We start from the raw sequence: 16,931 nt of genomic DNA on the forward strand, positions 1-16,931 counted from the left end.
GCTCTGAGATCAGACTGGGCTGCGCAGGGTTTTATCCAGCTGTGTTCTGAAAACCTGCAAGGATGGAGATTGCACAACAATCTTGGGCAACCTGCTCCAATCCCCAGTTTTCCTCATGGTGATTTGTTTTCGCTTATATCCAGTTGGAACCAGTTGGACTGTTGTCTTAGAAAGAAGTGTGTTGTTCCACCTGGTTGTGGCCATTCCCAGTAATTTTCTTCTTTGTTTGAACCTCTGTTTAAATATAACAAAAGAAAACTGAGACCACAGAAACTTTTCAGTGAGGCTTTTATCACCATATCACAGTGTCAAGATCTCACGCTGCAGGCTCATGATTACATCAGAAGTCTGGTAAGAACTACGGCAGAATGCAGCAGCTTTTTAAAGACTCAAGTGTTATATCATCCCCCCGCCTGCCTTGTTCTAATGAGACACTGCTTTTGGGTCCCTGTAATGGAACACAGATCAGAGGTCTCTAAAGATCTCAAGTTTACATCATGTCTTAATACCCTAAGGCATATGTATCATGATTGTGATTTACTGCTGAAATTCACCTATTGTATTTGTGTTGCATCAGTAATATTAGTCACCTGTTACTTTCTGGAAATTCTTTTATAGAAACATAATACTCTAATTTTCTTGTGGAGTTCTTTCTATATTTACTTTCCTGACTTGAGGTGGGAGGGAGAGTGTAGAGCAGGATCTAACCTTCACCTGAATCACCCCTTATTAATGATAAATACACCAAAGCCAGGATCTCAGTATGCCATGGGAATGAAGCAGGAATGTGGGTCTCATTTGGCTTTGACTGTTCTAACAAACTGCACCATAATTCTGTATTGGAATAACCCTGATTTTAATCTGGTTGTGCCTATAACCGTGTATCACCTAGCTGTGAATTACTGCTGTGTTTAGTTTGTCCTGTGTGCAGGAGTTACTGTGCCCGCCTGCCAGGGTGCAGTGCTGTGGCTTGGTCCCAGGCACCCGAGGGTGCACAGGAGCTGCTGCCACAACCACCTCTGGAAGGACCATAAAGTGTGCCACTTACCTGGAATGCTAAATGCTGCTGTTTGGAGAAGTGCCAAAGGGAGACCAAATTACTTGTTTAGTCCTCTCCTATTTTCCTTTGCCTGGTAAACAAGAGAAATGTGGCATGGACTCTACCAGAATTCAATGGTCAAAAGTGTAAGGATTTGGGTGTAACAGATACAGTGTCCAAAGTTCGAAAGTGTAGACCGGTTATTCTGCCATTGATATCTTCTGGGGGACATGTTAATGAAAGGATCCTTCTGTGGAATGAAATATAGAAAGACACTGTGCTAAAGCTGCTGTGGCTCAGTCTTCAGGCACTGCCAGTTGCTCATGTATCTTGAGATCCATGGTCCCCTAGACCTCAGACACTGCAAATAAAAGAGTAGCAACCACTGGCCACACTTACCAGTGAGCCTTGAAACCCCAGGGTGAGCCATCCAAGACCTTGCTCAGCTTTCTCCTCCCTCATGAGTTCCTTGCTGATGTCGCAATCTTTCCCCTCTCTCTAGGCTTTCATGTGATCTGCACTGCATTGGCATGAGGAGAGCACGCAGGACAGCCAGCTCTGCCATGCCTGGAATGGAGAAATGAAGAAGAGAAGCCTGATCAGATCAACGGAGTCCCTGCATAGCAAAGGGAGTCGGAGTTCTAAACTGTGGCTCAGTAGTTAACCCAGAGCAGCTGCTGTGACTGCTGTTGTTACAGAGAATACTGATTTTTACCATGTTCACTGTTCCTTTTTAACTTTTTTTTTTTTATGTTTGTACTGTTTCCTTAGCTTAGTGAGGCTCCAAGAGACAAAGCTGGATTAAGCACTGCTTAGACCATAGGTGCAGCAGCAATGTTGTCCATGTTGCTGACTGATTGGAGAGGTGAGTCTCCGCTGAGCAGCCTGCTGCCAAGGCAGGCCTGGGAGCGATATCCAGCCAGCGAGTTGAAGCCTTACTTGGGTTTGCTCATGCGACCTGCTGTGGCTGCAGCATAAACATATGGTTTGTTTTGCTGGAGGCCGAAAAGTGACTATTATTTATACCTCAGTCTTAAGCACGGGACCACACTCTTTTATTCCTCACCGAGTAAAATGGAATAAGAGGCTCTTATTCTCTTTCCTTCCCTCCTTCCCCAGAAGAAAGGTTTTGGTTGGTTTCTATTATATTTATGTTGAACAATAGTGTGGTTTCAGTATGAAACTGTCTGTTATGAAAAATACCTCTATACACTGACAGAGGTTAACTAAAATCTCTGCATTTGTAAACACAGTGTTGGTGTTTTCGGATCAAAGTTTTGCAGTGGCCCAGCCATATAACTACTAGTATTTCACTGAAAACTAATACAGAAATTCTTACCTGCTTCTGTGCATGTATCCCCTTAAGATAAGATGATTGAAGAGAGTCTATGTCTTTTTAAAAGCAGGCAGTCACTATCTTGGAATGACATCCTGGTAAATGGGACATGCAATCCAATCATTTAGTTATACTTCTAGAGTGCAAAAATTGAACAAAGTACTGAGAAGAAAAAAAAAATATATCATCAATAGGGTATTGTGGGCTTTCCTCTAAACTTAGCTGTAACGATCTTATTTGGGCTAGAAACTTCATCCCACTGTCCTGGCATCTAAATGCATTCAATGCACAGAAATACCTTCACAGGATCTCATAAATGCGGAGGGCAGCACGCTGATCGGGACCCAAAAATCTTCAACCATAAAAGATGGGAGCGATGCACGTAGCAGCTTGTGAGAAATGCACTGCTGGTGCTCCTGATGATTCGTGTAGCCTCAAAAGAAGAGTTGATGCTGATTTTCCTCCCTACAGCGTTGAGAATAAATAGGAAGGAGCACCAAGCACAGTGATGGCTGTCACCCACAGAGGTGCACAAGGCTTTCCTCAAACACAACTCAAAGCAAATTTTTATTATGAAAATATACATTGTGCCTGAAGCTTTGACTGCAGAATGGGTCCTTGGGCTGTGAGGAGACTCCTTGAAGTCGGTGGGAGTTTACTCAGAGTAATGTGTTACCCACCATAAGTAAATGCATCACAACATATTTCAAATAACGTTCAAAGGCCGAATCAGAAAAGCACATCTCCAGCTGCTAGAAACTGCATCAGGAGAGAAGTTTCCCTGATTTCGATAGCATCACCTGCAAGGATAGAATTGCCCACATCTGTACGTTAGTTCAGGGCTCTGAAGCATATTTCTCCTGGAGCAAGGATTGCATGTCCGTATTTTGCGAGCATAATTGGATGTTCTGCCTCTGCTGAAATGTCAGTCATAGACCAAATCTCTTGAATCTGGAAGAAGGTTCACAAGCCTGCTTTTTTGCCATGCCCTATTTTCATAGGCCAAATACCTGCTGAGAGAAAAATACACAAAAGAAACAGCAAAACCCTTTACCTTCTGCTTTGAATACTGCTTAAAACGTTCCCGTTTCAGAAGGTTTTCTCCATAACCAGTAATTAAGTGCAATCTCAATCCATATACATTGAAAGCAAGCAAATTATACAGTGCCATGTCTTACTTGACTCTTCACAAAAACAAAGTAGTTTTTTGCAGTAAGCAAACATAGCAGGGTTTGAATCCTACCACTATTTTATTAAAAGTATTATTTGGATTCTACATTATTTTCATATCCATGAGGAAATATTTTTAGTTAGGAAAGAAGATTAATGTAAGGAAGTCTTTATACCTGTATATCTATAGTGCTGGGGCATATAGGCTGTATTAGGTACTTTTGGTCATTGAGGTTATAGATTCTCTTCCTCTCTCTAACGAAAGCATGTCTGGAGAGGCAGTTATCAGCAGTCTCTATCGCAAAGCACCATCTCTAATACTATATTAGTAGTTCCAAATATGAAATTCGAGAAGGTAATTTCCTTTTCTTCGGTTTCCCTGTACCAGAATTTACACCTATTTCACACCTGTTTGAAGGTGGAAGATATCAGGTGCCTTTGATCTTAACACGAAAACTCAGAAGCATTTGACAAGGTATAAAGGACATGTTTAATAGATAATACAAACAGGTGCAGCCTGGAGTAGCAGAGGCCAGCAATGAACATGAGCTCTAGAAAACCCATCTTCTTGCAGCACTGCATAATTTGCATTAATTATATGTATAGCCTTTGCATCTGACACTGGTTTAACCAGGGCTTCTCTAAGCACATGGGAGATGCCATAGTGGTGCGAAGAGTTTTGCTCTTTGACGGTGAATTGGGCATTCTGTCTTTGAGCAGAGTGCCCTTTTATCAGGTGTTTGATGACTATTTTTTTCAAGGCTGGTTTCATGGCAAAGGTTCTCTGTTTAAAATCTTTATCATTGCACAGGGAGCATTCTGCAACCTGGAAGTGATTATATGTTTGATGGTATTTAAATGATGTTTGAAGTGTGAGTTGCATTTTGATATGTAAGATTTGCAAGTTGTGGATAGTTATACATACCAAAAATAGCTTTTCAAGAATATTCAACCAAATGTTTGCTTTTATACAAGAATACAGACAGAAAGCAAACCAATAACATTTCAGATTTAGTCCGGAATTTATTGCTTAAAAATAAGTCAAAATTTTCATATAACTGCAATGTGAGCTGAAGAATAAATCTTGATGTGATTTTGCTCTGAAACTCTGTTAGCAGCTCTTTGACATTTTTCCTTTTCCCCGTGGATAATTGTGAAGTCCTGCAAGACAGCTGCCTAGTTACACTGGTGAGTATCCTGCAACACGCTTTCTGTCCTGAGGCAAAACAAGTGTAACAATAATTTACCTGTTTCACTTCATGTTTTATGTGTGTAAAATATAATATGTATTTAAAATTTATTATATCATTATATATATTTTCTATAATATACAGAGTATATGCTACATAAAATATAAAAGAATATAAAGTCTATCAAGCCAACTTTCATAGAATCATAGAACCATAGTATAGTTAGGCTTGGAGAGAACCTTAAGATCATCTAGTTCCAGTCCCCCTGCCATGGGCAGGCACACCTCACACTAAACTTTCTGCAAACCTTCTAAAAATGGAGACTGTTCTGACACACAGAAACTCCAGGAACCCTTTCTTTATCAATAGTCTATTTTCTAAACATTTGACTGACTATTTCCACAGTGGTTCTCAAGCTAAAAGTGACTAAAATGTAACCGTTTTTGCTACTACCCGGAATAGCATAATTATTCCCCATCAATTTCATATACTCATGAATACGCATGCTCTACTACTTTCTTCGTAAAATTGGAGAAATGTGAGAAAAATGACTTTTGTCTCCAGAATATGTTAAATATTTCACTTACATTAACCCATGTAGACAGATTTTTTTTTTTTCCCCTGGATTCTACAGACAACAAGAATTGATTCACTGAATTCTCCTTGGAGAAAAGGTGCTTCCCATAGCTGCAAAGCAGGTCTGCCTAACCTCACATACAAAGACAGGCTGAGAAACCTGGGGCTGTTCAGCCTGGAGAAGAGAAGCTGGGTGGAGACCTCATAGCAGCCTTCCAGTACCTGAAGGGGGCCTACAAGGATGCTGGACAGGGGCTCTTCATTAGGGACTGTAGTGATAGGACGAGGGGTAACGGGTTCAAACTTAAACAGGGGAAGTTTAGGTTAGGTATAAGGAAGAAATTCTTCCCTGTGAGGGTAGTGAGGCTTTGGAATGGGTTGCACAGGGAAGTTGTGGATGCCCCATCCCTGGAAGTGCTCAAGGCCAGGTTGGATAGGGCTTTGAGCAACCTGTTCTAGTGGGAAGTGTCTCTGTACATGGCAGGGGGGTTGGAGCAAGATGATCTTCACATCCTTTCCAACCCAAGCCATTCTGTGATTCTATGATTTTATATGCATAGTGCATGTATTTATAGTATATATAGATGAATAGTGCATATATAAGTACCATAAAGTACCATTGCTTGGAAAAGCTGCTGGAGGAATATTCAGCATTTTGCTTGGGCCTTCCTGACCTAGTGCTGAGAACAGCTGCCAGAGATATCAGGAAGTGAAAAAGAGAATCCCACTAAGAATAGCAAAACCACCAGCAGCACCTTCAACCAATTAGTCCCCATTGCTTTATGCATACTGAAGAGGACCTGACAATTCTGCACCTTGCTGCAATAGGGAACATCAAAGTAGGTGCAAGCTGATGGTTCGAAGAAGAATATATTCTTACTTCCTCCCATCCACTAGGTTTCTTCTTGGCTCCCCCAGGAGATATTTGCTATAGAGGGAGAAACTTGCACCACTGTTTTGGGAATTGAGAAATGGGCTATCACCAGTCCCCGCAAGAGCTGGTGTTGCCTACCTGACTGACCTACCAACCAGCAGGGACACAACGCATTTTCAGTGCTGCTGCAGAGATTAGGACGGGCAGAAGGATTTTTACGTAGCACTGTCAGTGCTGACTGCTTCACTTGTTTCAAAATGAGCCTGCAAAATTTATTAGATGAAGCCATCTGCTTCTCAGCCATTCTCCTACACTACCCCTGACAGTGACTGACAGGAGAGAAACAATGAATTTACAGCAGTGGGTGCAAATCAATTGCATTTCTGATCCCTCTTCCAGAGCTGCTGGAAGCCTTACAGTGCAACCTGAAGTATTAGGTAACAAGTCTCTTTTGAACTTTTAGGGTGTAGAGTAACTACACACACTAATACGGTCACTTTTACTTTGCTCCTTGCAAAAACCAGTGAAGAAGAGCCTGAAAAGCAGCTAAGTGTTTTCAATCATTATTGTTAATTGAGCTAATGAAAGGGGAGCTTCACTGTAACAGCCCTTTGGTTTTCTTTTCTCTTTAAAAAGAACCTGTCCAAAGGTCATTTGGATCTTATTGAGATACAGCTGCTGATTTCAATAAGTTTTGAATATGGCTATGAGTGTATGTTGTTTGAACAAGGAGTTTTTGTTAACTATTTCTAGTCTGGAACATGCATTTTTTGTCACAAATACATAATCTTCCTGGCAAAATGACTTTTGGTTGTGAACACTTGACTAAGTTTATTCCATTACTAATTAAAACAAAGCATTTTAGGTTTTTTTTGGATATTTACCTGATGTGAAAATCAGGTGCAAAAAATATGAACTTCTGTCGAAACAGAAGAAGAAAACACTTTGATTCACTTGTATTGCAAAAGAAATGTATTAGTTATGCTCCTTCTACCCCAGATTGAAAAAAGAAACCAATGCCCCAAACCCTGGCTACTTTTCAAATTATACCGGCTGATCTAACTAACAATAGTATTTTTCCCCACAAACCTCACATGGCAAAAACACTGTCTCTTTTGAAGTTAAGCAGTGATTTAAGGCAGCAGAGTAGCTGATTTGTTTCAGCTACTCTAACAGATGAAAGAAACAGGTGAAAGAAGTTGCTGTCATTTCTAAAAGCTGATTCACTGTGTCCTCAGGAGTTAGCCAGTTCCCTGATGCATATGCTGTGTATATTCTTGGTAGGTGTTTATGAAGAAAGCCATTCACAGGCGAAGAGGAGAAGCACAGTAGCTCAGCAGAGAGAGGAGGCCTTGAGCTAGCTGCTGCATAAGTCTCTTGTTGAACGCAGGTGCATGCCCTTGCAGTGCTTGTATGCTCAGTGGCACACGCAGGATGTAAATCGGACCTGTTTCTCTCATTAGCCTGCTGGCCCTTGCCAAGGACCTCTTTTAACCCTGGGCTGGCTGTGCTGCATGGACTTCCTTTTCTCTTGGCAAACAGCATCTCACCAGCATCTTGCTTGCCAAGCAGCCACCAGTTTGTCCAGGGGTGCAAAGTCCTGAGACATTGATACCTCCCTCTTGAGCAGGGACATCCTATTGCACAGCTTATGGGCTCTATCTGTCTAATGCTGGTGCTGCTGCAATGGCCACCCAGTTACAATCATGCTCACCATTCTATTGATGCATGCTCCTGGGCTGGAAAACAGTGAGTGTGGTGGCTGCCACCACCATTGATGCAGGGCTGCCCCTATGAGCAGTGCTTGCCTTCATGGGGGCTTCTTTCACACATCACCATGTTGTCAGCTGCTCTTCTCTGTTTTGAGATCCTCTGTGAAGTGGTAGCTATGTTCACTTACATTAAGAAGGCCCAAGCCCAAGGCAGGCCAGTGCCTAGGTTGACTTGGTGACCTGTGCTGGAGCTGCAGGAGTGGTGCTGGCAGAGTCAGTGTGCCAACAGGAAGGCTCCAAGGTAGCCCAAAGAAAACATTGTCAGGCAGGTGGCAAAAGACTGTTCCCTACACAGGACAACTTAGGTCAGCGTCTTTCACCTCCCCAGGCTGTAACGCCTGGAGAGACAGGACTTGGGCACTCATGCTTCCGGAGAAGATGTTGCTCTTCACTTGGCATTGCTAAACACCAAGTGGAAGAGAGAAAGAGAACATGGGTGACCCAGGGACAGTGTAGTTCCAGCATTCCTCTGGGGATAGGGCGCGGGCTGTGTTCCAAGCCCTTCCCTTGGAGCACGTCTCATCTCCCACCTCCCTGTGCACAAACTCACCAGCTGTAACTGTGGCTGCACAGAGGCAAGTTCATTCTTCTACTTTTTCTCACCCTCAATAAACACTCATTTATCCCATACAAAAGGGAGCAGCGTAAATAGGGGACTGTGCCTTCCTGGACAAAGACAGTTGTGTATGCCCAACTGTTACAGTGCATTCCTGGGCAGGAATTTGACATCGCCCTCAAACTGGGCTCTGCTGGTGGGACAGGCAGAGAAGCTGGCAAGGGAAGTGTGTGGTAAGAGAAGGGCCCCCACGCTGCTCAGCATCGTTATGACAGGAGCACGTCAGGATGTGCTGAAAAGCAGAGCGTAATGTCCCTGAAAAATGTGAGTTTGGGAAATACTGGCATATTCAAAATGAAGCTGCCATGTCAATTTTGGGGAAAAAGAAAGCTGCAGAAAGAGTCCATCTATTGTTTGTGAAGTTTGGTGGTATCAGGAGGTACAAAGTAGATACGGTTAAAACCAAGAACTGTTTGCACTTTGTTAGATTAGGTCACCAGAGAAAGTCAGAAAGAAACATAATGTTGTACCGAGCAATGCGACTGGGCGATGATTATACTCTTAAGCCTACAAGACCCAAATCAGTGATTTGTAAAAGAAAGGGGGGAAAAATCTCATATTATTTGTTGGAATTGCTGCAATGTCATGAAATCCATTTGCAGATATACCTGCAATTCACCAAGAAATTCCACCTGTGTCACATCCCATCCATAACAAAAGAAAGCTGTCATATGTGCAAAGCTTCTTCTTGAAAGCCTTGAGCACATCATCCTCCTTCTTCTGCCTCATCCGGTGATGTAACAAAGCACTTTTAGCTTTCACTGAAATCAAGAGTTGAGGTAATTTAACATCTACCTGAACTGTTTTGCATCTTGCACAATGAGGCACTATCATCCTTTTTTGTCTCCCATGCTGCACATGGGTACCTGCTACACTTGCATGAGAGCAAGTGCTAGAAAGCAGAGGCAGAAGTATTTTCCAGTATTCTCTGGAGGAGTTCAGCTCTAGCTCCAGCATTCTGAGTTTTTTGTTTATAGCAGCACCTCTCCCTGTGGTATCTTAGCACTTGCCAAGAGGTAATCTCGGATAGTAAATACATGTCCACTCCTCTGAGTTGCCTAGATTGGATTTGTACTTTAATTCCATGCTCTGTTGGGATTGCTTATGTAGCAGCATTTTTTTCTTCTCTTAACTAAGGTTAACTCCGTGGTATGGAGAATTAGGCAAACGTTTCATATGATAAAACTACAGCTTGTGGGTGTAATGGGCTTTAGGCCAGCATCTCTGAACAGACAAATGTATTTTTTTTGTCATTTTGAGGAGTCAGGAAATCAGATTGCACAGAGATGAGAAATAGTAAATGTGTTTCATTAAAAATTATTTTCTGAAGATGGTTTCAACAACAATATTTAATATTGGAAATGTTGTTACACTTTTTATCAGCATTGCAAATGTAGGCCAGCAGGCTTGTTTTAAAGGAGTAAGGGGGAGGAATAGAAACAAAAGCGGATAAAATGCCTCCAAAAGTCCCTAATGTGTATTTATTTCTTAGGGAAACAATCAGTTGAATACATATGTTGATGTAAAGGATGACTTCCTAAGAAAAAAAAAAGACTACAACACTTTCTGTTCAGAAAAAAGAGTTTACATGCACAGTTTCGAATGGCTTCATGAGGGATATGCATAACGTCATTTTGATGCCTTGTGCTGCAGTAGCTTACCAAGGAGCAGTAAAAACTACCTGGTGAGCTGCCTTCTCTGATTCTTCACAAAAGTGCTTATTAGGCCAACAAAAAGTTAATACATGTAGGGTAGTGTCCTCTTTTTGTAGATCTGGGCAGCATCTGCACAGTTGGAATGGGAGCAGCTCCCCATTCAAAGAGTGCCAACCCACCAGTCCCTGGCAGGATGATTTCTTCTAGTACCCCTGTTCTCTCTGTTTTCTTTTACCTCGTAAAGGATGAAGTTAGCACGGACCAGACAATTCCGCTTGTAGAAGCACTGCTCCCTCCAGCTCTGCAGCTAGAAATGCAAATCTTTTGCTCAGGACAGAGGGGCTGTGTGTCTTTCATCTCCTCAATGGCTTCAAGACCAACTGTCCCCCTCAGCTGGGATGGGGTATGACTAGGGGTGATGGAGCACTTGGCAGAGGGAACCAGCATCACCTCCCAGAAACAGCCAAGCCAAAGGGGCACATGCGTGTGGTGTGAAGCAGGACTGATACTGACTTTCAAAGAGGAGAGAGGTGATTAATTAGTTTCCCAGGCAGCATTATTTTCCTCTGCAAAGTAATCTCTCCTTTGGAGCTGGGAGACACACTGCTGACTGTGCGTAATCACTCATTTGGGGCGTCAAGGTACAGGCTTACTGCAGCCTTGGGAGGACAGTTAGGGCTTGGGAGGATAATGCCATATTCCTGCACTGCCATCCCAGCTCAGGCAGGTTTGCTGTGGGGCCACAAGCTGATCATTTCTGTCTTTCTGCCTTCATTTGGCCACCTGAATGAGTTAGAAGATGGACTTTATGGATTAGTTATTTAATAAATTCTACTGTGCTTTGCATATGCAGCACATGACTTAAGCATCCCTGGGGCTGCACATGGTCGCAAAAAGACCATAAACGGCTGTATTACAACAGGAGAGTGTATTTTGGCACCCACAGTTTCACACATGCATCAGGTTGCAAACAGAATTTAATGTGATTTCAAATAAACCATGTGAAAACATTATGAGCTCTCCCGTTTGTTTGGATTAGCATAAGCTCTTCCTCCCCTCATCTCATTTCCCGCATGTTTAAACTACAAATACAACTGAATTTAAATGTAATCCTCCTGTCTTTACCAACTCATCTTCACTGACAAAAGCACATCATTAAGAAATAGTAGTGTAAGGGGGGACTAGCCCTCTGTTTCCAAATGTGATAAAAGCAAACCCATCCAAATCAGTGCTAGTGATTTAAATTTAGCCCCCAACCACAATAAAATTGGTATCACAGAACTTGCAGATACAGAAAAAATCTAGGTTCAGGTTTACCAAAGCGTTTCTCTAATTTTGGGATGCCTTCCTGAGTTCATAAACACTCATTATGTGTAAGCAGACCCAGTGCCTGAAGAAAACGTGCAGTTTAATCTATTATTGATTATTTTTACAATCTTCAAAAGCAGCCAGAGTGTACCTCAGGGCAGAAATGGAGAAGCTGAACATGCAGTGTATATTCTGGGGAGCTGCCACTGCCAGTTCCACCTGCGGAGTAACAAGGTTTTGATCCAAGCCCAATGCACATGGGAGAGAAGAGTGGTCATAGCCTGAGACCCCAACTCAGTCACATGCAGTCACACAGCATATGCTTGTTTTGGGGCTGGAAGCTGTTATTGCCTGTCCTGCCTTGGAGAAGATAGTGACCTCTGGAAGAGACAGTCACTGGAGGCATAGAAACATGTAGCTTCATCATGACCAGCTGTCTCAATAAAGCAGAGAGAAGGGAGGCGCGAAGAGTGGCCTGGTGCAGCTTTTGTGCTGTGGCAAGAGGAACTGTGGCAAGACAAAATGTGCAAGGAAACCTGTGGCACATATATATCATCAGAGACTTCAGAGTGGCCATGCTGAGTCAGACTATTTGTCAGCATGAGCCAGTATCGAGCCTCTGACCGCAATTGTAGTGGACACATAAGCAAGAGTACAAGAACAGGTTAGGCGTGTTTTCCCAGAATATTCTTCCAGCCTTCGAAAATTTGCAGCTCCTGATCCAATGGGTTATTCTGGTATTTAAAAGCTTGCCTTGGATGTTTGGATGTTTGGAGGTCACCCCGTTGATTTTGATCCAACGTGAATATTTCACTCCGTCTCTGTGAAGACCTGTTTCCTTTTGCCAGGTCTGCTCTGGCCGTCCTCTGGTGTCACTGGGTCCTGGCGGGACACCAGGCCCACATGGGGCAATCCACAGTCATTCCCTACCCACTTTCTCATGCCACTTGATGAACCTGTAGCACGTCTGTCCTTGGATACATTTCTCCTGGGCTGGATGATCTTGGAGGCTGCTTCTGGCGTAAAAGCCATTCCACACCTCTGAGGATCCTGGTTACCCATCTTTAAACTTTTTCCCACCCTGTCATATTTGTGACGAGGACAAATTTGGTCTCTGCTAAGCAATACCTCAGTTATGTGGTGCCAGCACTATCTCTGTAGCTGTGAGACCAACCTTGCGTCTAGCATTAGTCAGTGCACGCCTGACCTGCTTCCTCTGCCCCACTCCTCCTCCTCCTTCTTCTCTCCCCCAGCCACTCTGCTTTATCTGAGGATGGGTAGCGGATGCTCCATTTGTATTCCTGCTCCTGTCACCTCTTCTCATGACGCCCATCACCTCTGCAGCTGAGGACCAGAGCGCAGCTGGGCTGCGGAGCACTCACCAGCCCCCAGCAGAAATGGGTGCCCTGGGCGCCCTGGCTGGAATGGATAGTTGTGCCACCACTGCTCCTCCTGCAAAGGAGTTGGCCCCAGGAGCGGGTCCCTTCCCTGCAAAACTGGGTAGCCTGGGAGAGATGGGAAAATTCAAAGGGGGAGGTGTGTTGCGGAGGGATCCTTCACCCTGAAAATCACTGTCCCCTTCCTCACAAGTTTAATACTTGGTGGCCTAAAAGTGGCCTTTTTTTTTTTTCACCCCAGCATGTCATGGAATCATAGAATCATAGAATAGTTAAGGTTGGAAAGGACCTTAAGATCATCTAGTTCCAACCCCCCTACCATGGGCAGGGACACCTCATAATAAACCATGCTGCCAAAGACTATCCAACCTGCCTTGAACGCTGCTGGTGGTAGAGCATTCGCAACTTCCCTGGGCAACCCATTCCAGTGCCTCACCACCCTTACAGTAAAGAACTTTTTCCTTATATCTAACCTAAACTTCCTCTTGAAATCTCCCGTTTAAGCTTGAAGTCAGTCTTGTGAGAAGAATGTCACCCTTCTCATGTTGCCCAGATTTGCAACCGTGAGCCAAGGCTCTTACAAACTGCCCAGCCGTATTGCCTGCCACACTGAGAGTTTACAGCTGGTTTTCTGGCTTTTCCCCATGTAATTTTCCTCAGCATTTTTTGAACATTGCTGCTTCCCAAGTACCTCCAGCCCAATACAGATACACATGTTTCTTCATTTCTTCCGGGTGTATTAGCTTGTGTTGTCCAGGTTGGATTTTATTACTATACCCTCCAGATAAGGCTACTTGCCTGCATGATAGTCTTTGCCTCCTACTATGAGATTAGCTGCAAATTTAACTTGAGAGCTATTCATCCCCTCTATATAACTACCGTCAACATCCCCTCTTGATGGCTAGCTAATCATTAAAAGTAGAATTCAAAACCTGACATTCCCAGCATCTTTTGGGTACCTGTTCTTATATCAGCATATGTTTATGGATTGTTCAGGTTTATCTATTTACAGTCCTTCAAGTAGTGTTTATACAGAGCAGCTCTCTGACGTGCTACTAATCATCTTCTTTGAAATGACTGTAGAAAAGATATCAGGCTGTGAGCCAATACTTTTGGGACCATGTTAAGGGTTTACTGTTGTATTTCAATCACTGGCACTGTGCAAAATAACCCAAGATGTCTCTCCTTCAGGGTATTAAGTAAAGATTGCATCCCCTGCGATAAGGGAAGATTCTGACAAGCATTAATCTGCAGGGAGCAGTTCAGTGGGCAATAAAGGGCAAGAGCATCGCCAAATGACCTCTTCTTGCACAGGGGGTGCTTTATGTAGGTGCCGGCACATTCTGGGAGGAATCCTGTTTCCCACCGTTCTCTCATTACCACGAATATTGGGGTACATTCGGGTGGTTTTCCTCATCCAGAACTTTCAGTTTTGCAGATTTAGAAAAATCCTTAATTAAACAACAGAAGGCATATTATCCTGTCTCCTTTCATCAGCTTGGTACCCATCAACTACAGCTGGCACAAACCAATTATCCCTGTGGCAACCACAGCTTTTGACAGCTCTTGACACAGACCGCTTTCAACTTGTAGGCACCCCATGCTATTTTTGTGCTTTTGCAGATGATCGAAGGCTGCTGTGTGCACCTCCTTCTCTACAGGGAACAGCTGCTGGACTTGTGCAGTGATGGCAGTCAGGAGAGGGCCTTCCGGACTGCACCAGCACCAGCGTCAGATGGTGGTGGTAGTACAGCGGCCCATGGTGCAGGGTAGAAATTGGCCATCCTCGTACTTGTGAAAAAGGATGTTTCCATCAGGTTGTAGCTGATGCTCCATCTTTCCTATGGTAGCTGTCATTCCCTGCAGCCTAGGTCTGCTAGGGTAGGTGATATGTACCCTGAGACAAGCCTCTGTGATGGCACAGCCCTCCTGTTGTGTGGTTAGGAGTATGATGCAGGTCCCACTGTGCGGATTCTGGGAGAAGGGTTTCTTTTGTCTCAGGCTGCCTACAAAGCGCTGTGATCACCTGTAGGCTGTGGAGCAGTGCTCAAGGCAACAGAAACCTGTTGCAAGGTTTGAGAAGAGCAGAAGAAAACATACCAGGAGGCCTTTGAAGGTACCAACGTCAGTTCACAGCTAATTAGAGGGCAGGAGGCTCTTCCTGGCTAGTGACTGGACTGGCTCTGCCTCATGGCTGCTCTGCACTGATGACAACCCATAGGTGACGGGGAGCTCAGGCTTTGGGCTGGGCATCTCCATCCCCCTTGACAGCAAAGCCGGCCAGCAGCCCAGCAGTTGCTTCCTGTGCAAAGATTGTCTCGTGGCTCAAAGGGAGATTTAGCATTTTTCTTAGTTTGATCCACTTATCCTTCTCCAAGATCCTGAGCCAAAAGCTATCGACTTAAACAGGCTTTGCATTGGGTTTCCAGTTTGTTGGAATGAGGCACAGATGAAATAGTCCCAAATGTCCTCATTTATAAAAATATTACTTATTTTCCCTCTGTGCTTGATTCCGTGAAAGCATGGAGTAGGGCACAACCACTATCTTAAGGACAAAACAATTGTATATTCCTTCACAGCACCTCCCCACAGACTTCCAGTCCAAATGCCCTCCATGGAAATCAATAAGCATTTTAGAAGTGAGATCAAGGATGATCCAGAGCAGAGTCCCTCCACACTTTTTGTTTACCTCAAAAAGCTGCTGCTCTGGGCTGCAAATCTGGGTTTAGGTTTGCATACTGTTCTCCCTTCTTTTACCAGCAACCTTTGTTGGCTGTTATCACTTCTGGATAAATCTGCACTATACAGGCTTTTCGAATCAGTGTAGAGATTGTCCGAGAGTCAAGAGTCTGATTGCCATCACCACCCGGAGGCTGACTTTTCTGGGGAATGAGGAACAGAATGCCAAGTACCAGTCTGAGGAGCAGAAGTACAGTTTTATTACCAAATGCAGAACATGCTAAAATTCCTGGAGCTTACATTTAAAAGGAGGTTTCTAACACCCGGATGTTGATAGTTTATATGTTGCATTTGGGGGTGTTTTCTAAAAAGAACATTTAGGATTTTTTTCCCTACAAGTACCTCCACATGTACTTCACTGGATTTACCTTTAAAAAAGTTCTCTTCAGTAAAAGAAGTACCATTTTGTAAAGTTCCATATTTAAATTGTATGGATTTTCGTGAAATCTGAAGACACCATCATATGTTTGGATGCCTCTTTAATGCACACAGTTTAGGCTCTATAATTTTAGCCACTGGAGGGCTCCCCAATTTTTTAATTAATTTAGTAGGCCATCCAGTATGAAAGGATGGAAGAAGGAGCAAAAGCAGGGTGGTCCCAGTCACTACCACAATCTCTACAAATCCTAAATTTCATGCAAATTCCAGGTATTCTTCTGTGTATGAAAATAAATATAGTATTCCTGATAGAATAAATATTCCAGTATAAGCTGGCCAGCCGGCAAGCCTGGGTGTAACTGACTAGCTAGACATGCATAAAAATACAAGAAAATGAACGTTTCAAGAGTTGGTAGTATCACGCACTCAGGCAAATCCCCCACAAGTTTTACTCTAATGCATCAGTTTTACTGTAATAGATCAGCTTTTTGTGTGGATGATTTATGTTATCATTGTATCCCCCCATACCCCCAGCCTGCCAGTTCACCCCTATGCTGCCATTTGTCTAATATGCTCCTCAGAGGCTGTCTTGGCGTTTTATACTGAAGATGGTTTCTAGTGGCTGGATAAGCTTGCAGCACAGTACAGAATCTACTCCTGCATCCTCTTCTGGCCCCTGCACCCTGAGCCCTGAGCTAACCATCTTCCAAGATCCTATTCTGCACTCAAGGAATTGCTTTCCTTTAAAAGAAATAAAGGAGAGCAAAGAGAAGAGAGGAAATGTCCCAGGATCAAATAGTATTAAGAGTGCCTGGTGAGCCAAGAATCCTGCTTTTCCAGAAAAGAAGTGTCTCAGACTATGGAGGGCACAGAACCCTGCA

This window comes from Lathamus discolor, chromosome 2 (assembly GCF_037157495.1).
Source record: "Lathamus discolor isolate bLatDis1 chromosome 2, bLatDis1.hap1, whole genome shotgun sequence".
NCBI lineage: Eukaryota > Metazoa > Chordata > Aves > Psittaciformes > Psittacidae > Lathamus > Lathamus discolor.